The sequence below is a fragment of the Bos mutus genome, chromosome 10 (genome assembly GCF_027580195.1).
Source record: "Bos mutus isolate GX-2022 chromosome 10, NWIPB_WYAK_1.1, whole genome shotgun sequence".
NCBI lineage: Eukaryota > Metazoa > Chordata > Mammalia > Artiodactyla > Bovidae > Bos > Bos mutus.
The window spans coordinates 40,938,524-40,961,086 of NC_091626.1; the positions used below are offsets into that span (position 1 = coordinate 40,938,524).

Below are 22,563 nucleotides of genomic sequence, written 5' to 3' on the forward strand. Positions count from 1 at the left end.
AACGTTACCATAAGCCTTGTCTGAATTCTCAGAATACTCTCCTGGGTCCCTTACCGTGTCTACCTTGTCTTCATCTCCCCTACTACACTGTAAAGCTCCTGAAAGGTAAGAATAATCTTACTCCTTTCTGTATCTCTTATAGAGCATGCAGCAAAGTGCCCTGCACATGCCAAGCGTTTTCATGAGCATGAATGTCAAGCCTGAGGACTTAAAAGAAGCCAGCCGATCCTGGAACATTAGGAGTGTCTGACTAATCAATGCTTGGGCAGCCCAGGAAGTTGATGCAACTAAGCAGCTCCACCCATCATTTCCTGATCTAGTGCCCTGCTCTCTCAGAGATGGGAGGTGTGTGAGGTGGAGACGCAGAGGCTCTCCAGCCCATGGTCAGTTTTCTGTAAAACAAAAAGTACTTGGGCTTGAGCAGCAGCATTTTTCCAGCGCTCTAGTTACCTAAGACATTCCTATGCAGTATCAGCTTTTAAAGAAAATCCTGCTCACCAGCCATGCACACACATTTCCACGTACTGTCACTTTAGCTACAATAAAAACTTCCATGTTACTAAGAACCTCCAGAACAGAACAATCTAGATATGCAGGCATTCAGCTATGAGTTAGGCAACCTCTGTCTCATTTTCAAAGCCCCAGCCGCATCCTTTAAATACTAAAATATATAGATTCTAAGTTTTGGTAAGAAACACTGTGAAGTCTCCACATGATTCTTTAGGATATTAAACACAGCTGTCTAAGGACATGTTTACTTATAGATTAAAAAAAAAAACAATATCAGTGTTAACAAAACTGATGATAAACAGGCTCCTGCACATCCAAACTAGAAAGAGGACACAAAGAAAATTTTTAAACTTCCATCTTTAAGGTATATAAAAGCATAAACTATGTCCTATTATAATGTTTTGGTTATTTCTGTGTATATATATTATACACATAACGTATATAGAAAATATAAGTATATATATTATATACATAACTTACACAAAGTATATAATATATATATATTACGTATATATATTATATACGTAACTTACACAGAAATATATGTAACTTACACTAAAAAAACACCATAATGATTTAATTACTTCAATAGAAAGCCCTAACTTCCCTGGTTCTAAATTAGTTATATAAAGTATGCAGAATTCACACCCAGAACCGTGAGGTACTTCAATTATTAACAAAGCAACCACAAAGGAAAACCTGATCAGATTTCAGTGCTGGGTTAAATAGATGCAAAACTACAGATACCAAACAGCAAAGCCAAACAAAACTCTCTCCCCTAAATTTTTATTAACAAGCTTATTCCTCTGTCCTATTGCCCAATCTTATATACAAGATTATTAGTACAATAACATAACAGTAATCCTAATTCACAAACTGCTAGAATTTGTGACTCATGGGTATAATTCTTGCTTTCCATCCTCAAAGCAGGATCCTCAAAGCAGGATCCTACTCGCTAGGCAAGATGGCCCTGTAGCTAACAAACCAGTCCATTGGAAAAAGAAAACAAACATCTTTCCTAAATGTAACTGCACCTGAGCTGCAAGGAATGTTTTGTATCTACAAAGCACTTTCATAAAGATCTCACTTAGCCCTCTTTCTGTTCTTCAGCTTATTTGCAGGTTGGGGCCTTTGTGCCAGCTGCTCCTTTCTCCCCAATCTCTGCATGCCTACCTATCCCCTTGAGGTCCTCATGTCACCACAAACTTCATATTCCTCTGTGTTTTTGTAGTTCACAGCCCACAACCACTGTGCGAAAAAGGAGATAAAAGCCCAGAAACTGAAACCTGCTCAAGATCACAGTAGTGATGTAGTCATTATTTCAAAGGTCAACATCTTCTGATACGCTAAAAATTTAAAACATCGTATTTTAAGTTATAAAAGATTTAAATAAATAAAGAGGCTCACCAAGTTCTCTTTTTTGAAAACATTCTTCAATATGTTTTACTTCAGGAACTGACACTCAGTCCCATCTTGTATTAAACATCTTGTATTAAACTTCCCTCCCAGTTTTAAGACAATCTAAAAAAGCTCTGTATCCAAAACATCTTCTACTGTGATTAGCAAAGAACTAAAAATGTCCCGGGAGCAACCAAAAGCTAACATGCATCACCTGAGAGGTGACAGTGCTAAGACCAGGTTCAAATGTAAGCAGACACTTTGGTGGTGGCGGCTTAGCCGCTAAGTTGTGTGCAACTCTTGCAGCCCCATGGACTGTAGCCTGCCAAGCTCCTCTGTCCATGGGATTCTCTAGGCAACAACCAGAGTGAGTTGCCATTTCCTTCTCCAGGGGGATCTTCTCGACCCAGGGATCGAACCCGGGTCTCCTGCATTGCAAGCAGACTCTTTACCGACTGAGCTACAAGGGAAGAGAGTAGACACTTTAACATCAGCCTATTCAGGACTTCCCTGGTGGTCCAGTGCTTAGGAATCGGCCTGCCAATGCAGGGGACACGGGTTTGATTCCTGGTGTGGGAAGATTCCACGTACTGAGAGGCAACTAAGCCCACACACCTAGAGCCCATGCTCTGCAGCAAGAGAAGCCACCGCAGTGAGAAGACCTCACACCACAACCAAGAGTGGCTGCTAGAGAAAGCCTGCGTGCAGCAACAAACACCTAGCGCAGCTGGAAATAAATAAATAAAAAGTCAACACTTCGTTCTCTTTAAAAAAAAAAACCCCTCTATTCAGGGTTGCACACAACACTGAATGTCGTCATGGAGGGTAATATTCACTCTAATTCTTACTTTTACTGAGCGGAATGTTTATGTGAGAAAAATATTAAAACACTAATGCATGATTAAATAGAATATTCTTCAGTTCCTGAATTTGCTTGGAAAATAATTATTTAATACCTACAGATATGCTCCAATGTTTGAAACTCTAATTCAAAATGAAAGCCAAATAATGTTAACAAAGGTTTCAGCAGCAGTTCAAATGGAGAAAAAGTACTGTGAGTAACCACCGCATCTTTAAAACCTGACAAACACAAAAGAATCTGCAGACTGAATGTCAGCATTTGTACTGCATGTGTCAATTTAGCTTCCAAACTTTATTCAAAGTAACATCAAAAAATACTGAAGTATTGTATACATCATGTACCTATTTTCTCTTGATAGTTGTGTAAATTGAGGAGCATACAAAGTTTACTAGTTTTGTTCATATATATTTAATTACATTATAATGTAAAAAAATTTTCAATTCTACTCATACTGAAGGGCCTCAATAAATTTCTTCCTTTGGATGGTATTCATACGTTCTTCAAATTTACAAGATACTGCTCCCAAGACCAGAAGTTGTACAGTGAAAAAGAGGATGACAGCAGCATAGGAAAAGTATACATTTGCAATGTATTTGTAAGTACATACCACAGTGATTTGATTAAAACTACAGAAAAGGCTGGCCTATCATCCAGACAGGCAACGCTGGTGATGCACTCAAACTGCTACTTTCTAGACGGGCATAGAGAGAGAAGGCCCCTTAACTTTGAGGATTTTCACCAATCCTAAACCTAAAAAATTCACCTTTGGTGAATTTTCTTCCATTTCACAAGTATAGAACCATTTCCAGTCTCTAATTTGAATGTTCAAGTAATTATTTCTGGGCTTCCCTGGTAACCCAGTGGGTAAGAATCCACCTACCAATGCAGGGGACACAGGTCTGATCCCTGATCCGGGAAGATTCCCATGCCAAGGAGCAACTAAGCCCATGTGTCACAACGACAAAGCCTCGCTCTAGAGCCCAGGAGCTGAAACGACTGAAGCTGGAGCACCCTACAGCCTGTGCTCTGCACCAGAAGAAGCCACCGCCATAAGCAGCCCATGCACCTCAAGGAAGAGAAGCACCGCTGGCCGCAATTAGAGAAAGCCCGTGCAAAGCAACAAAGACCCAGCACAGCCAAAAAGAAATACAATCATTTTTTAAAGGGTAATTATTTCTCCTTCTATTCAAATCTTACAGAACAGATCTTTCAATAATTCACTATTATCGAGCATATATTGAGCATGTACCAGGAAATCTTTCAGAAGTTGCAGGTATAACATTTGCCAAGTACAAAAATCCTCATTCTCATCAAACCTGGGTTCTAGGTGGGTGACATGAATAAAACACATATGATACATAAAGGTAAATATGGAGGGCAATGGAAGTGAGAGGTATGTGCATCTTGCACTAATGATATATTCAGGCATAAAAAAAGTGAAGTCACTCAGTCGTGTCCAACTCTTTGCGACCCTGTGGACTGTAACCCATCAGGCTCCTCCCTCCATGGGATTCTCCTCCATGGGATTCTCCTCCATGGGATTCTCCAGGCAAGAATACTGGAGTGGGTTGCCATTTCCTTCTCCAGGGGATCTACCCGACCCAGGGATCAAACCGGGGTCTCCCACATTTCAGGCAAACGCTTTAACCTCTGAGCCACCAGGGAAGCCCTATTCAGGCATAAGATTTCAGAAACTGGAATACCTGAGTCCTCCATTTATACTGTCCCCTTTCTAGTATTAAACCAGGAGGTTGGAGTTATGTATGAAAAAGTGAAGAAAGAAGAATCATCTAAGGAAGAATTCAGTTTAAGCTGATTAAGCAACAGTCAGTATTTCTCCCTCCCAAGAACTCATTCAATATAGGAAGATTCAGCCTCATCCCCCACCATTCTCCTAAAGGCAGAACAAACATGGCTTAAAATTTTGTTTTTAAGCTCCTCCTTAAGGCCTAATCAACTTCCACTTATTACATACTTTCTTCACCCGATTACCTAAATGGATTTTAACTTACTAGGTGTTCCTACTCTTCTGAGTTTCAACTAATTCCATTCACAGTTCTAAATCTAAGTGCTCATTTGCTAGATTATGGTTCTTCTAAAGATGTCTGATGGCATCCAAGAGTTCTCAACTCTCCCTAATTTTCTGAATCATCATACCTCAAAGTTGAAGAATATACTCACTTGAAAGAGAAGAGTGTACTTAACCATTCATTCTTGCCACAAATGTTATTATTCCATGGAATTAACCTGAATCATTTTTAAGGTTTAAGAATGGGATAATATAATTGGAGAAAGAATGCAAAATATGCAAGAATTTTAGAAATAAATTGCTTTTTAAAGACATTTTGTGCAATTCTCCACCAGTCCTTTCCTGGCCTTCCAGGCAGTGGTTTTCTGTCTTTCAGGGTAGATGCTCTACCCCATTCTCCAGGAACTTCTAAATACAATAAGTTCTGCTGTGTGGTATACTGATACACTGGGGAATGATTTGAGTAAGATATAAATTTCATGTTTGCTTATGTAGGATTTCTTCTGTAAGAAACAACAGCTGCTGCTGCTGCTAAGTCGCTTGAGTCATGTCCGATTCTGTGCAACCCCATAGATAGCAGCCCTAAAGGCTCCTCTGTCCCTGGGATTCTCCAGGTGAGAATACTGGAGTGGGTTGCCATTTCCTTCTCCAATGCATGCATGCATGGTAAGTCGCTTCAGTCGTGTCCGACTCTGTGCGACCCCATAGACGGGCAGCCCACCAGGCTCCTCTGTCCACAGGATTCTCTAAGCAAGAATACTGGAGTGGGTTGCCATTTCCTTCTCCAAGAAACAATAGGTGCACATACAAAAACTGCTCTCGGTTGATGCCAGCAGCATAGGGCACACACACATGCACAGAACTCAAACATCTTTTTTAAAACTTTTAAAAAACAGATGCACCATCTGTACTCTTTTCCTGGAAATTTGAAATATTCTGCCCAAGTTAGCTATGATGCCTCAGGGCTCCTCAAACAGTTTGGGAACTAACAGTCTAGGCTCCCCACACCCCCAGGGGTAACGGTTAATAAATTAACCAACACACTGCCCAAAGTGGCTAGCCCCCAACCTTTCAGATTTGTAAACTGACTATCTGAAATCTCTGCTTGGATATCTAATAAGCATCTCAAACTTTCCTTTTTTCCTGATATAACAATTAAACTTATGCTTTTAGGGGGTTCATCATTATCCATACAGAAAATGATTTGGCTAGTCTAAAATCAATTATACTTTGATTTTCCTAAGCTCTTTAATTCTACTCATAAGCTAAAAGATTAGATAAAATCAGGGTAGATGTTTCAGGTGACAAATCTCAAATCACAATCTATCTTTTTTTCTTCCCACCAACGTTCTTCTCAGATCTTAGCTTTAAACCAACTGTTAAGGAAAATCTCTAAAGACACAGGCCCCAAACAACATTGTCCCATAGAAAGATCTAAGACAAGGCACTTCAAAATCTAACCACAACATGTTTATACCAAAGATTACCTGTGGCCCCCACCTACACAATTTGGCCCAAATCTAAAAGTTACTTTTTGGTGATTAACCCTGGTGGCCGAGTGGTTAAGACTCAGCTCCCACTAAAGGGGTAGCAAATCTGATCCCTAGTCAAGGAACTAAGATCCTCCATGCTATGTGGTGCATCAAGTAAATAAGTAAATATCACTTCTAACCTTCACCTTCTTTGATTCTCTAGTCCCCTAGACCTTCTCCACCAGTCATCTTCAATGTGGACTAGAGGGTGGAGTGTGGTAATCATATTAATGAGCCTTATTAATAGGAAGCTACTTGATCATCCTCAAGCAGCAAGTAGAGCCCACCAAGATTTGTTTGGAAGTGATGGAGCCTCTCAACTCCAGATTTTAGATTTTACTTCTTCTCCTTTGCAAACTACCTCAGTTCTATTTTGTGCGCGCTGAGAATGTTTAGACACACCTTGAGCCGGCCTGCAGTCTCACCTATGAAGAGGTATTTGGATTGTTTTTAGGTCCTTTTGAAAAGTAATGGAGTTGGCTCCTTGTTACTAGGGTGATGAGAGCCCTAGAAACAGATATAATTTCCAAATGAAAATTCAAAGCATTCTGTAGCTTTGTTTTTTTTAATCAGGAATGAGGTAGGAGGACCAGCAGAGGCAGTTATGGAGTATATTTATAAACATGTAAAGGAGTATGCTTCTTAACTCTGAATAACAAGATTTTAAATTGCTTAATTTACAGGAACAAATGAAGGGACTAAGAGGACTGAAGAAAGTAAACGTCTGTTGTTGTTGTCTCTAAGTAGTGTCCGACTCTTTGCGACCCCACAGACTGCAGCATGACAGGCTTCCCTAAACTCATGTCTGTTGAGTTGATGATGCCATTCAACCATCTTTTCCTCTGTTGCCCCCTTCGCCTCCTGCCTTCAATCCTTCCCAGCATGCTAGAATGTATGTTAACATGCACAGCTCTACACCATCACTGAACTTGGCACTATAGAAATGTCCAGAACAGAGGTTCTCAGATTGGTTTTCTGACTGGTCTGAATGGGAGGAAAAATCCACTGAAGTAACCAAGAATCAACCAAAGCACCAGTATTATAGTACCAAGCCCAATCTTCCAAAACATTAACAGTTTAAAGGAGAGATGCCACATCTTAATAAATTCTTAAAAGAAAATAATATTCCAGCACCTATTCCTAATTCTAAAAAATAGTTCTTAGCAAACTAGAGATAGAGTAAAAGTTTATCTTAACAAAAGGATTCTACCAGAAATTTACAGAAAATAGCATACACACTAGCAAAACATTAAAAATACTCCCTCTCAGAATCAAGAATGAAGATGCCAGCCATCATATTACCAAAAAAAAAAAAGATTGAAACATTGAAAGAAAATCTGTAATTATTTGCACACTACATGTTACGGTGCTTTCAAATTAAACAATCACATTAAAAACTATTTGGTTTAATAGTACAAAAACTTATTATATAAAAGATCAAAATTAAAAACAAAAACAGAACATTTTAAAAAGAATTACCACATGACCCAGCATTCCAACTCCTAAGTATGTACCCAAAAGAGGTACTTAAAAAAATACTGTGCACAAGTTTATAGCAGCACTACACTTGAATAGCCAAAGGGGAAAACAACCCAGATTTCCACCAGTGGATGAACAGATAAATCATAATATAAAGAAAAAATGGATTATTATTTAATAATTGACACGGGTTCAACCCCTGATCTGGAAAGATCCCACAAGCTGCAGAGCCTGTGTGTGCGGGAATGCCAAATCGCTTCAGCCATGTCTTGACTCTTTGCGACCCTATGAACTTGTAGCCCACCAGGTTCCTCTGTCCATGGGATTCTCTAGGCAAGAACATTAGAGTGGGCTGCCATGCCCTCCTCCAAGGGATCTTCCTGATTCAGGGGTCAAACCCAGGTCTCCTGCATTGCAGGCAGATTCTTTACCATCTGAGCCACCAGGGGAGCCCCAACTAAGCCTGTGCACCACAACTGTTGAGCCTGTGCCCCAGAGCCTGGGAGCTGCAACTACTGAGCCTGCGTGCAGCCACTACAGAGCCTGTGTTCCGCAGCCACTGAGCCCACACACCCCAGAGCCTGTGCTCCGTAACAAGATGAGCCACTGCAATGAGAAGCCAGCACACCACAACCAGAGAGTACTCCCCACTCACCACAATAAAGAAAAGCCTGGGACTTCCTTGGTGGGCCAGTGGTTAAGAATCTCTGCTTCCACTCAAGGGAGTGCAGGTTCCATTCCTGGTTGGAGAACTAAGATCCTGCATGCCAAATGGTAAGGCCAAAATAAAAATTATTTGTTTAAAAAGGTGAATCTTATGGTATGTGATTCTTATCTACATTTTAAAAGTAGATGAAAAAGAATAAGATCTGAAGTGGGAAAAACATAAAACTCTTAAAAAAAATTATGCTAAGACTATAGTAACCAAAACAGTATGAAGCAGAGCAGAAACATGTAAGGAGTTCAAGAAAACAGCAATCTAAATGATTAGACGCACAGTGAGTGGAAAAGCAGAATGTCTGAATAAACTGAGAAAACCAAATATCTGAGTAAAAACGTATATGCCTACTACACCATAAAAACATAAAAGTGCCAGACTGAATAAACTGCAAAATTTAATACTGTCAGTTATGAGAAATGATTTTAAAGTCTTAGTGGGAAGTAACTCCTTAACGGTATCAGACTTTATTTTTGGGGGCTCCAAAATCACTACAGATGGTGACTGCAGCCATGAAATTAAAAAACGCTTACTCCTTGGAAGGAAAGTTATGACCAACCTAGATAGCATATTCAAAAGCAGAGACATTACTTTGCCAGCAAAGGTCCGTCTAGTCAAGGCTATGGTTTTTCCAGTAGTCACGTATGGATGTGAGGAGTTGGACTGTGAAGAAGGCTGAGCGCCAAAAAATTGATGCTTTTGAACTGTGGTGTTGGAGAAGACTCTTGAGAGTCCCTACGTCCCTTGGACTGCAAGGAGATCCAACCAGTCCATCCATCCTAAAGGAGATCAGTCCTGGGTGTTCTTTGGAAGGACTGATGCTAAAGCTGAAACTCCAGTAGTTTGGCCACCTCATGCGAAGAGTTGACTCATTGGAAAAGACTCTGATGCTGGGAGGGATTGAGGGCAGGAGGAGAAGGGGACGACAGAGGATGAGATGGCTGGATGGCATCACTGACTCAATGGACGTGAGTCTGAGTGAACTCTGGGAGTTGGTGATGGACAGGGAGGCCTGGTGTGCTGTGATTCATGGGGTCGCAAAGAGTCGGACATGACTGAGCGACTGAACTGAACTGAAGCAAAAAACACAAAACACTGAAATACCTGACTAAATACAAATTTTAAGTATCTACTTGGGGCAAAGACACCATAAAGTTAAAGACAAGCAAAAGACTGGGAGAACATACACACAAAAGGTTAATTATGTGCAATATATACAAAAGGTTAATTTCCATGACATTAAATAGTTCACCCGGGCCAATGGGGGAGGGATGAAGTGTCACTATTTTAGCATAATATTTTAGCACAATGGTGTAAAACAAAAATGAAAAGACTATAGTCTGCAAAATTGATAGAAAGGTATATAATGCCCAGCAAACTGGATGTTTTGAAGCTGAGTTAGGGACATGTATTTTTTTCACATCTATTTTCAATGTTGTTTGAATTTCTGACCACAGAATGCTAATTTTATAATGGCAAAATAATTTTAGAGGAAAGTCTGAAAGGCAAAACTTTAAGTAGATGAGGGCCACTGAAGATTTTTTTTTAAAGGGAAATATAACATGGTTAGATTAGTTTTTCTGACAAATCCCTGGAGCAACTTTACAAAGAATGGCTATGAAAAGCACCAGTTTGGAAATATGACACGTAATGATTCATTTCTCTATTCAACAAATGCTGAACACCTATTGGGGCTCAGCACTGAGCTAAGCATTGGGACCAGTTAGAAATGTTGCAAGTTGTCTCAGCAAAAGATCAAGTATGCTAGGTATATTATACTTTGGGCACTGGTATAAGGGATGTAAGGCACCATTTGAAAGGCATCTGTGGATAATATTCTTCTGATACTCCTTATATTACAAGAGGATCAGATATTCCTGATAATATAATCCATTTTTGACAACTTGAAAAAGCAAAAAGCCCGTATCAGCCTGTTCTTACAGGTAACTGTCTTGTTTTCAAGATTCTCTGACTTGATAAAGTCCATGTTCTAAAAATCTTTGAATAAAGAAATTTCAAAGGCACCCCTGGTCATTTTCTCTGTATTTTTTTTTTTTTTTTTCATTCCTTGGTTTTGTCAAAAGATGACTTAAAAAAAAAAAGGACACAATATTAAGAGTCAACCCAAAGGAAAAACATTTTAGTGACTCATATTAGAGATATTTTTAATTGTGATTTAATCTGCATTGGTTTCTTTTTACAGTTGACATGTTCCCATTTTATCACACCCATCTGCTATTGCAACAGCAAGCCAGTTTTAACAAAAGACCATGACTATACATAAAAAATGTTTTAAACTTTCTCATCTTAAAATACATGTTTAAAAAGTGTCCACCGAATGAAGGGAGGCACGAAAAAAACAAAACCCTTGCTGATAACTGACAAACAATCCTACCATTTATCTTGCATGCTCAGTCGCTCTGTGGCCCTTTGGACTATAGCCCGCCAGGCTCTTCTGTCCACGGGATTTTTCACGTGAGAATATTGGAGTGGATAGCCTTTTCCTCCTCCAGGGCATCTTCCCAACTCAGGGATGGAACCAGCACCTCCTGCACTGGCAGCTTCTTTATTGCTGAGCCATTGGAAAAGTCCCACCATTTAGCTTAGGGTATGTCAAAACCTTTGACTGTGTGGATCACAATAAACTGTGGAAAATTCTTCAAGAGATGGGAATACCAGACCACCTGATCTGCCTCTTGAGAAATTTGTATGCAGGTCAGGAAGCAACAGTTAGAACTGGACATGGAACAACAGACTGGTTCCAAATAGGAAAAGGAGTTCATCAAGGCTGTATATTGTCACCCTGTTTATTTAACTTCTATGCAGAGTACATCATGAGAAACGCTGGACTGGAAGAAACACAAACTGGAATCAAGATTGCCGGGAGAAATATCAATAACCTCAGATATGCAGATGACACCACCCTTATGGCAGAAAGTGAAGAGGACCTAAAAAGCCTCTTGATGAAAGTGAAAGTGGAGAGTGAAAAAGTTGGCTTAAAGCTCAACATTCAGAAAACGAAGATCATGGCATCCGGTCCCACCACTTCATGGGAAATAGATGGGGAAACAGTGGAAACAGTGTCAGACTTTATTTTTCTGGGCTCCAAAATCACTACAGATGGTGACTGCAGCCATGAAATTAAAAGACACTTACTCCTTGGAAGAAAAGTTATGACCAACCTAGATAGCATATTGAAAAGCAGAGACATTACTTTGCCAACAAAGGTCCGTCTAGTCAAGGCTATGGTTTTTCCTGTGGTCATGTATGGATGTGAGAGTTGGACTGTGAAGAAGGCTGAGCGCTGAAGAATTGATGCTTTTGAACTGTGGTGTTGGAGAAGACTCTTGAAGAGTCCCTTAGACTGCAAGGAGATCCAATCAGTCCATTCTGAAGGAGATCAGCCCTGGGATTTCTTTGAAAGGAATGATGCTAAAGCTGAAACTCCAGTACTTTGGTCACCTCATGCGAAGAGTTGACTCATTGGAAAAGACCCTGATTCTGGGAGGGATTGGGGGCAGGAGGAGAAGGGGATGACAGAGGATGAGATGGCTGGATGGCATCACTGACTCGATGGATGTGAGTCTGAGTGAACTCCGGGAGTTGGTGATGGACAGGGAGGCCTGGCATGCTGCGATTCATGGGGTCGAAAAGAGTCGGACACGACTGAGCGACTGATCTGATCTGATCTGATGTCAAAAACACGAGAGGTGTGGCAGCAGCTCCAAGTTACACCACTACCTGAGAGCTAACTGCTTAATCATGTGGGGCTGAGGAAACAAACTCCTCCGAGGCTGCTGGTTAAGCAGGCAATCACCATCACCTTGACAAAGTCAAGTTCCTGAATCAGCTTTTCTTAAAGGTACCATAACGCTACCACAATTCTCCCCAAACCATGCCAACAAGGTCCCCCATTTTTATAATTCCTATCTCAAATGCATGCTGTGGGAAATGCCAAGCAAAATGCACGTCAGTTTCTGAGGAAGTGATTATGGCAAGCATGACAGTTAAGACCTAGATACCCCAAGGCAGTTCCAATTTCACAGCATTTTATTGTTTTCACATAAGATGCCTGTTTAAATATGTTAGTCAAGATGGTTTTTACCCTAGCTTTATTTTATTTATTGTCTCACTTTGGCCACGCCGGGTCCTCACTGCACTGCTCGGGCTTTCTAACTGCGTCACGTGGTCTTAGTCACTCCGCTACATGTGGAATAGTAGTTTCCCAACCAGGAATTGAACCTGCATCCCTGCATTAGAAGGTGGATTCTTACCCACTGGACCAGGGAAGTCCCTCAAGATGATGTAAGTTATACTTGTGAAAGACTTTTTAGTACAAATAAAGTTCAAACCCCAGAAAAAATTCTTTCCAGACTCTTGGTGGTGCATACTCAGTTGTGTCCAACTCTTTGCAACCCTTTGGACTGTAGCCTGCCAGGCTCCTCTGTCCATGGGATTTTTCAGGCAAGAATACCGGACTGTGTTGCCATTTCCTTCTCCCAGGGATCTTTCCAATCCAGGGATCCAACCTGAGTCTCCTGCATGGGCAGAGTCTTTAATGCTGAACCATCAGAGTAGCCTCAGACTCTCTGTAAAGAACATATAATCATATGGAAAAAACCTGGCCTAATCCCCAAGCCATCCTGAGAAAGAGCAGCATTTCTTCCCAGAGAGATCACCAGAAATTACAACGGATTTTAAAACACAAAAACTCCTTTGCCAAGAGAAGAAGGGGACAACAGAGGATGAGATGGTTGGATGGCATTACTGACTGGATGGACATGAGTCTGAACCAATTCATGGAGACAGTGAAGGACACAGAAGCTTGGTGTGCTGCAGCTCATGGGGTCACAGAGTCAGACCTGGTGCCTGAACAACAACAAATAATAACAACAACAAAAAACCCCAGTCCACAGCACATGCAAAGTGATTGGCCTCTATCTCATAAACAGAGGGGGGAAATCCTCTAGTTAAAAACACAAAAGATGATGAGGGAAGGAGGAAAAACTGAAGACTGAAAAAGGGGGCAATAAGCAGCACTTATCAGAGCCCTTTCAACAGAAATTTTTAACAACTGGATATTGCTATAACCATTTTCACAGCTTTGAAAAAGAAGGTTCGCCTAGACATCTAATCTAATTTCACATGCAGAGCATCAAATATTTATTCCTTTTACATCCTGTCAGATATCTGTTCCTTTTAGCCACAACTGTCACTGCCCTGAGCCACAAAAAAAAATTTTAATATATGTAAATAGCTGCATTCCTTGAATCCAAGAGAAAGTGTCTGAGAGGCCCACAACTCCCTTCTGAGACATTACAAACAGTTTCTTTCACTTTAGTTGCTACACTGGTATCCGAACACCTTTCAACTCTTGCCTTACCCAAAAGGCAACCATCAGCAAACAGACAAAGGAAAGCTAGTGGACCAAGAGGCGGCCTGGTGTAAAATTAACAGCAGTGAGAGTCTAACCACCCAAACACATCAAATCTAATGGGGAGATGGGCGCACTGAATCTGAGCAGAAGTTAGGAGTGGAGACAAAGTCATAAAATTGGAAGACTCAGTGCATGAGGGAGCAATAGACGTTTGCCACAAGAGCAGATGAGGTGACCAGGTCGCCAGATCCAGCCACTTGTTGGGCAACTGGAATGGCTACAGAATCTAGGACAATTAGGTACTATGGTTCCAATTCTCTGTAATACCAAACTATATGACCTAAAACTGCCCTGTATTTCTGTATGTCCCACACATCCATATGAAAAGCTAACAACATCTACTTACAGATGGTTACTTCTTTTTGGAAATGAAAAATATTCTAGAATCAGTAGAATCTTTTCCTGACTGCATTTATGCATGACCTGCAAATCAGGAGGCTGACTAAGCCTACTGAGAACTCCCTTAAATTGTTGAGTCTACTTTTACCTAATCTTTTTTTTCCCCCAAGAATTAGACGCCAGACTTCTGGGTAAAGATGATGGACTAAACACATAGCTATTCACTGATCCTTCCCAGAACACCAAGGGATTCCTTTTCTTTCTTTTATTTTAATAAAAACCCACAGAGATGAAGAGAACTGAAGATTACAGCCACAAATTTTTGAAAGCTGGAAAATAAATGGTTAAGGGGTAAAGGACCCAAAGACCCAAGAAAACTGAATCCTAAGGTAAGCATCAAGGAATAGGCCTCCAAAAGGCTCAGTGGGGATAAATGGGAAGAATTAACAGAAAATCTTTCTGAAATGCAATTCTCAGGTACCCCTCCACTCTCTCAGGCAGGCAGATAAATGCCTTTCCTTCACCCATGCAACACTGAAGGTAATCTAAGAAGGTTTATAAATAAACAGAGGTTTACATGGACTGGAGACCACTAGGTAAGGTGAAGACAGTGTAAGCTAACATATGTACTAGATTCCAGTCCCCAGTGTGTTGATAAACAAACGTCTAACAACTGGCTGGGGTCTGGCGAGCAGAGGAAGTGGGGGAAACAAGGGTAGTTATTTGTAATATTTGCTGCTTACCATAGCTGCTTCAAGCAACCAATGTCACTAAATGCAGAATTCAGAAGAGATGCCTGTGACAACATGATATTCCCACTCTACAGACAGATGTACATACTCTCAAGAGCATCCACAATTAAAAATGTAATACAATAAACAGAGAGTGGTGAGCTTTTATATTTATTAATTTTAATAGAACATTTAATAAGTCTGTATACAATCTTTAATAATTGTTGTATGTAGCAACTCACTCACAAAGTTCCTGAAAACAACTGTCTCTGATGTGCTAGTACTACCCACTAAGCCCAGACCCCTTTGTCAATACCTTTCTCAAAAGACTGACAGCCAGGCCTTCACTTCCAGGCAGTGATTAGAAGAGACGTCTCTGGGGAATTTGCCCAGCGATTAGTCTACAAGGAAAAATATAAAAATATTGACAAGTTCTCAAACTATATTTGACCAGCCAGATCATCCTACTTCAAAGCTCACAATTGGTAAGTCCTACTTGCACGTTCAGAGCTTCCAGTCAGCTTCTTAGGATCCAACTCTTAAATATCAGGAAACAGCCAAGCATTAGACATTCTAGTATAAAAAAATAGAAATGGAAATAGGAAAAGAAAGCTGAGAGACCTGGGCAGTCATACAGCACTCTGCACTTTGAAGAGCTCCACATTAGGTTTGATGCTCTGCTGTTGCTGTCTTATAATTCTTTAATAATGTTAAACAAGGGGCCCCACATTTTCACTCTGTACTCAGCCCTGCAAATTATGTAGCTAGTCCTGACAGAGACTATACAGGCAAAAGAAAATTCTGGAGAGAAAGACACGTTAATATTTTCAGAAATATAGCACAAAATAATATAAATATGAAGCAAGAACAGTATGTTAAAAAAAAAAAAAGGACAACAGAGAGAATCAGAAAGTGATCACAAGCATGCTTCCTTGCTAATTTAAACTGTAAGAGCTGAAATGAAAAACTCAATAGAATAGCATAAGAATTCTGGAACATGAGTCCAGGAGGTCCAATATCTGAATAATAAGAGTTCAAAAGGAGATAAAAAGAAAAAAGGGAGAAGTCATCAAGAATGTGTCTGTGATGCAGGAGACCTGGGTTCAATCCCTGGGTCAGGAAGATCTCCTGGAGAAGGGAATAGCAACCCACTCCAGTATTCTTGCCTGGAGAATTTCATGGACAGAGGCACCTGGCAGGCTTCAGTCCATGGGAGTCACAAAGAGTTAGACACAACTGAGCAACTAACACACATCAACAAAACAGTTTCGTGACAGAAAGGATTCATCAAATGCTCAGCACAATGGATGGAACCAAACTCACACTAAGGTATATTATTGTGCAATTTTAAACACTGAGAAACAAAAGAACTGATCACATAAATAATTAGGAACTTAATGACTTCGGCTTCAAGAACAATGCAGTAAACTTGGAGGAAACTATAAAACAATTAAGTCATGCCTTGAAAATTTACAAGCTAGAATTCTATACCCAGCCAAACTATCAATTAAAAGTAAGGACAGAGTAAGATGGGTTCAGTCATTCAAAGTCTCCAAGCTGATTAAAAATCAAACCTTCCCTTTCTCAGGCAGCTATTGGAGAATACGTTCTGACAAAGTAAGACACAAGAAGATATGAGATCTAAAAAACTAGAACTCAACACAAAAAGGAAGAGTAACCCTAAGATGCTGGTGAAGGGAAGACCCAAATAAGAGGTACACATAAAAACAATGGGCAACCAGTCAATGTGGGACCATATACTCAGGAATTTGAGAAGCTAATAGAACACCTTAAGTGTTGGGATTTCCTGAAAGGAAATTTGGGCAAGTTGCAATCTGAACTGTAAAAGGCATTAATATAAAAGTAAGCAACAACAAAGAAAAACAGAAATTTCACAGAAAACCAAAATTGTATAGAAAAGTAAAAGTGTTCACAGCTTGTTAAATGGCTTAACTGTGAATAGCACATTCACTCTTAACTGTGTAAACACTGAACACTGATCTAAGCAGTTATGAACACCTATACCAAGATGGGAAAAGAAAAAAGGTACCTGGAGATGTGGAAAAAGAACTATATCTTCATCTGCCATAATAGGAAATAAAGATAATACCGGAAGCTGAGAAATCAAGAAATCAGAATACAAGAATGCTATTAAGAATGACAAGGTTCAGAACTTGCTATCCCAAAATACAGTGCCTTGGCATAGTGATTATTTTAAGCTGAAGAAATTTGAGAAATGACAGGTGCAGGAAGGACTAACTGACCTCTTTGGACTCTGAAGCAGGTCCTAAGACCCTGGTGTGAGAAAGGCCTTCCCTATATCTGGAGGAAGGGAGGATCCTTATTTCTGAAGATGAACAGACAAAGAGAAATTCAAAGTAACTGGCCTTGTTAAGCTTCCCATTTATTAAACATAGCTCATATTATTTTGTCCTATCACATTCTTCCATGACTTTCTACTCTTTCAAACTCAGTATCAAAATGCTCAGGCCTGGATTTCCCTGGGAGTCCAGTGGCTAAGAACACACCTGCCAATGTGGGGGACAAGGGTTGATCCCTGTTGTGGGAAGATCCCACATGCCAAGGGGCAACAAGGCCCCTGGGCCACAACTACTGAGCCCACGCTCTAGAACTCGCATGACTTTACAAGAGAAGCCACTGCAATGAGAAGACGATGTACCACAACTAGAGAGAAGCCCCACTCACTGTAACAAGACAAAGTCCATGCACGGCAACGGAGACCCAGTGCAGCCGTAACTAAATACATACATACATGTGTGTGTGAGTCGCTCAGTCCTACTCTTTGCAACCCCACAGACTGTAGCCCGCCAGGCTCCTATATCCATGGAATTCTCCAGACAAGAATACTAGAGTGAGTTATCATTTCCTTGTCCAGGGAATCTGCCAGACCTAGGGCTCAAACCTGGGTCTCCCGCATTGCAGGCAGGTTCTTTATTGTCTGAACTACCAGGGAAGTCCACAAATAACTACATGTTGCTGCTACTGCTGCTAAGTCACTTCAGTCGTGTCCAACTCTGAGTGACCCCATAGACAGAAGCCCACCAGGCACCCCAGTCCTTGGGATTCTCCAGGCAAGAACACTGGAGTGGGTTGCCATTTCCTTCTCCAATGCATGAAAGTGAAAAGTGAAAGGGAAGTCGCTCAGTCGTGTCTGACTTAGTGACCCCATGGACTGCAGCCTACCAGGCTCCTCTGTCCATGGGATTTTCCAGGCAAGAGTACTGGAGTGGGGTGCCATTGCCTTCTCCAAATAACTACATATACACATTAAAAAAAAAAAATGCTCAGGCCTAACCACTTCTTCAGGTTTTCATTTCCTTATGTAGACTCATCACACAAAATCTATATTATCAATAAATAAATGTGTATGCTTTTCCTTTGTTTGTATGTCTCTTGTCAGTCCATTTACAGGATCCTAGCTACAGAACCCAGGAGGACAGTAGGAGAAAGAATTTTTACTCCCCTCCAAGAACACAGAGGTAAGAATCAGCTATAAGAAATTAAAGCGTTTGCCTCTAGGGAAGAAGTGGGGGATCAAGCGGGAGAACTGCTGCTTTTCAAAACAAGTCTTATAGAGCTATTGAATCATTAAACTATGCATTTAACACACTGATAGAAAAAATACAAAACAAAAACATGAGAAAAACTAGCACCAAGTTCAGCTTGATTTAGTTCATGATTCTTTTTTTTCAGATTACAAGTTTTCCCAATAAGAAGCTGTTCTCCTTTCATTTGTTGTATTTCCCATTTTTCTACAGTTGATTACTCATACAATAAAAAGTTAATAATCATCTTCCTACTGTCTGATATTCTAAGTCATCTGCAACTCCAATTATTATTCTGGGATATTCCTACATCATATGATACCCAACCTGGCCCAACTCAGGAAAAGGTAGCAGTTGTCCTTCACGGAGTTACCACAGCAATTTATACCAAATGACTTCCTATCGCACAAAGGGTTTCCCTCTGCAAGCCTACAATTCTGTCAAAACGCTACAAAAAGACTAAACTTAACCCTGTAAGAAATTCAAATAAAAAACACAACAAACTCAAGAATGAGCATTTAAGGGGCAACAAATTCAATTTTTTTCATATCTTTATTACCCTAGACACTAAAAGATTTCAGTACATATAAATTACAAAAAGTGAAGTCACTCAGTCGTGTCCAACTCTTTGTAACCCCATGGACTATAGCCTACCAGGCTCCTCTGTCCATGGGATTTTCCAGGCAATAGTACTGGAGTGGATTGCGATTTCCTTCTCCAGGGGATCTTCCCGACCCAGGGATAGAACCCAGGTCTCCCGCATTGTAGACAGGCACTTTACCGTCTGAGCCACCAGGGAAGTCCAAATTATAATACACAACATATTAAATACAACTGATAGCATTTAGTATTTATTTTTAATCTTTCTTTATATGGCTGTCAGGTTGACCTTAACTAGCTAGTAAAGTTATTATACAGTCAGTTTACAAAACACAGTTCAGATAAGTAAATGCTGTCACATCCTCTTGTGCACCTCCAGATGAGGGTAGTCATGGTCAGCACAGGATATTTAAGGAGGAATCTGCTTACCACAGAGAACTGAGACAATCTGTAGACAGATATACTCCAGTCAAAGCAGCTACACATGTTTTCACTTATTCCTTTAAGAGTGATTTGATTTGTTTGGATTTGGTATAGAATCACTTCTGGATTTAAGGAAAATGAAACAAGGTTTTACAGCTTGCTATGTTATGTTATGAGCTTGTTATGAGTGCTGCACTCAATATGTCAGCAAATTTGGAAAACTCAGCAGTGGCCACAGGACTGGAAAAGGTCAGTTTTCATTCTGATCCCAAAGAAAGGCAATGCCAAAGAATGCTCAAACTACTGCACAATTGCACTCATCTCACACGCTAGTAAAGTAATGCTCAAAATTCTCCAAGCCAGGCTTCAGCAATACATGAACCGTGAACTTCCTGATGTTCAAGCTGGTTTTAGAAAAGGCAGAGGAACCAGAGATCAAATTGCCAACATCTGCTGGATCATGAAAAAAGCAAGAGAGTTCAAAAAAACATCTATTTCTGCTTTATTGATTATGCCAAAGCCTTTGTGTGGATCACAATAAACTGGAAAATTCTTCAAGAGATGGGAATACCAGACCACCTGACCGGCCTCTTGAGAAACCTATATGCAGGTCAGGAAGCAACAGTTAGAAGTGGACATGGAACAACAGAGTGGTTCCAAATAGGAAAAGGAGTACGTCAAGGCTGTATATTGTCACCCTGCTTATTTAACTTCTATGCAGAGTACATCATGAGAAACGCTGGGCTGGAAGAAGCACAAGCTGGAATCAAGATTGCCGGGAGAAATATCAATAACCTCAGTTAGGCAGATGACACCACCCTTATGGCAGAAAGTGAAGAGGACCTAAAAAGCCTCTTGATGAAAGTGAAAGTGGAGAGTGAAAAAGTTGGCTTAAAGCTAAACATTCAGAAAATGAAGATCATGGCATCTGGTCCCATCACTTCATGGCAAATAGATGGGGAAACAGTGGAAACAGTGTCAGACTTTATTTTCTTGGGCTCCAAAATCACTGCAGATGGTGACCGCAGCCATGAAATTAAAAGACGCTTACTCCTTGGAAGGAAAGTTATGACCAACCTAGATAGCATATTCAAAAGCAGAGACATTACTTTGCCAGCAAAGGTCCATCTAGTCAAGGCTATGGTTTTTCCAGTAGTCATGTATGGATGTGAGGAGTTGGACTGTGAAGAAGGCTGAGCGCCAAAAAATTGATGCTTTTGAACTGTGGTGTTGGAGAAGACTCTTGAGAGTCCCTACGTCCCTTGGACTGCAAGGAGATCCAACCAGTCCATCCATCCTAAAGGAGATCAGTCCTGGGTGTTCTTTGGAAGGACTGATGCTAAAGCTGAAACTCCAGTACTTTGGCCACCTCATGCGAAGAGTTGACTCATTGGAAAAGACTCTGATGCTGGGAGGGATTGGGGGCAAGAGGAGAAGGGGACGACAGAGGATGAGATGGCTGGATGGCATCACTGACTCGATGGACATGAGTCTGAGTGAACTCCAGGAGTTGGTGATAGACAGGGAGGCCTGGAGTGCTGCAATTCATAGGGTCGCAAAGAGTCGGACACAACTGAGCGACTGAACTGAACTGAACTGAACTGACTGATGTTATGTTAGCAGAAGGGGACGACAGAGGATGAGATGATTAGTTGGCATCACCGACTCAATGCACATGAGTTTGAGCAAGCTCCGAGAGGTGGTGAAGGATAGGGAAGCCTGGCATTCTGTAGTTCATGGGGTCGCAGAGAGTCGGACATAACTGAGCGACTGAACAACAAAATATTGGTAGGCAAGTGGCTGTGAAGAAATCCTAATCAAAAAAGATTCCTTTTGCACTTAAAATTGAGGTGGGATAGACATACCTGAAGTCATAGTTAATTTACATTTCTCATCTCTGTTTTGCCTAATCATGGATTTGTAGGATTATGAACACTCCTCACACACATACCTCTAAAGCCAGTAAAATACGTCTTTGACATTAAAAAAAAACCCAAAATTTTCTCAAACTGTCAACAAAAACAGGTTGCTGCCAGAAGAATCTCTTTGTCAAAGTCAAATTAAACTTTGCCAGTACACACAAAGAACATACTTTCAGATGAGTGGCTGTCAACCAACTTAATCTTAGAACACTCAAAACTTCATGTTCACACTAGAGTGCTTTAGGTAAATAATACTAATCTCTTCCGGCTTCTAGGTAGCTTACAGCCTTAGTAAAGTTCATTTGGTTTCTTGCCACCTTTATCCATCCCCATCTAATCTTCCCCTCCAAAGCAGCTTTTTCCGTCATGTTTTGTTTTTGAAACAGCTTGTTTTTTCCACCCTAGGTTTTCCCAAAATATTTCAGGGTTCTGACAATTCTGCCAGTGACTAAATCTCCTCCTGGGAATAGCTGCCTCATTATCACTATTAAAAACAGTCACTCCTAATACTGACTGATAAGAATCTGGAAACTAGTTGTAACTTTGGGAATGCAAATCCCACCCTATCCAATCTAAAGATAAATGTATTACAAATGGAATAACAGACTCCTCACAGGACAGAACTCAAGCAGTCTTTGTGTTCCATTTAAGCTATTGAGTTTTGTGTAATCCTAATTCTGACTAATATGAAGAATTTACCATTACCTTTCTCATAACCTATTAATATGTAAATTACTAAGAGTCAAGCAAGCACAAAAGAAAAAAGGGAAAAAAAAAAAATCACAACCCACACTCAACACAAAAACTCAGCAGCAAATGCCCTTATGTTTTTAAGGTAATACTGCCTTCCAACTGATCTCCTGTTTCAGAAATATTTTGTGCAGTACATGTGTTGTGTGGGTAACTTCTGTTCTTGGCAAGCTAGTGCTCCTGGCTTGGAAAATCAACAGCAGATAACCTAAAGTAAGAGGTTTTTTCCTATATCCTTCAAATGGAAGGACTACTTAGAAACCTAAT

The 22,563-nt window shown here is 40.5% G+C and overlaps 1 protein-coding gene across 5 annotated transcripts in view; it reads right to left on the reverse strand.

The window, feature by feature from the left end:
- The window catches only part of FBXO34 (F-box protein 34), an 81,257-nt gene that overhangs the window by 18,872 nt on the left and 39,822 nt on the right, over positions 1-22,563 (reverse strand). Inside the window, exons 2-3 of one of the 5 annotated variants that reach the window (XM_070377792.1) lie at positions 15,352-15,436; positions 8,466-8,570 (exon numbers count right to left, since the gene is read on the reverse strand). The exons of 2 other annotated variants lie outside the window; for them this stretch is intronic. The gene's annotated coding sequence lies outside the window, so the exon portion shown is untranslated. The remainder of the gene's footprint in view (positions 1-8,465; positions 8,571-15,351; positions 15,437-22,563) is intronic. 2 more of the 5 variants (XM_070377791.1, XM_070377793.1) reach the window with 2 other exon arrangements.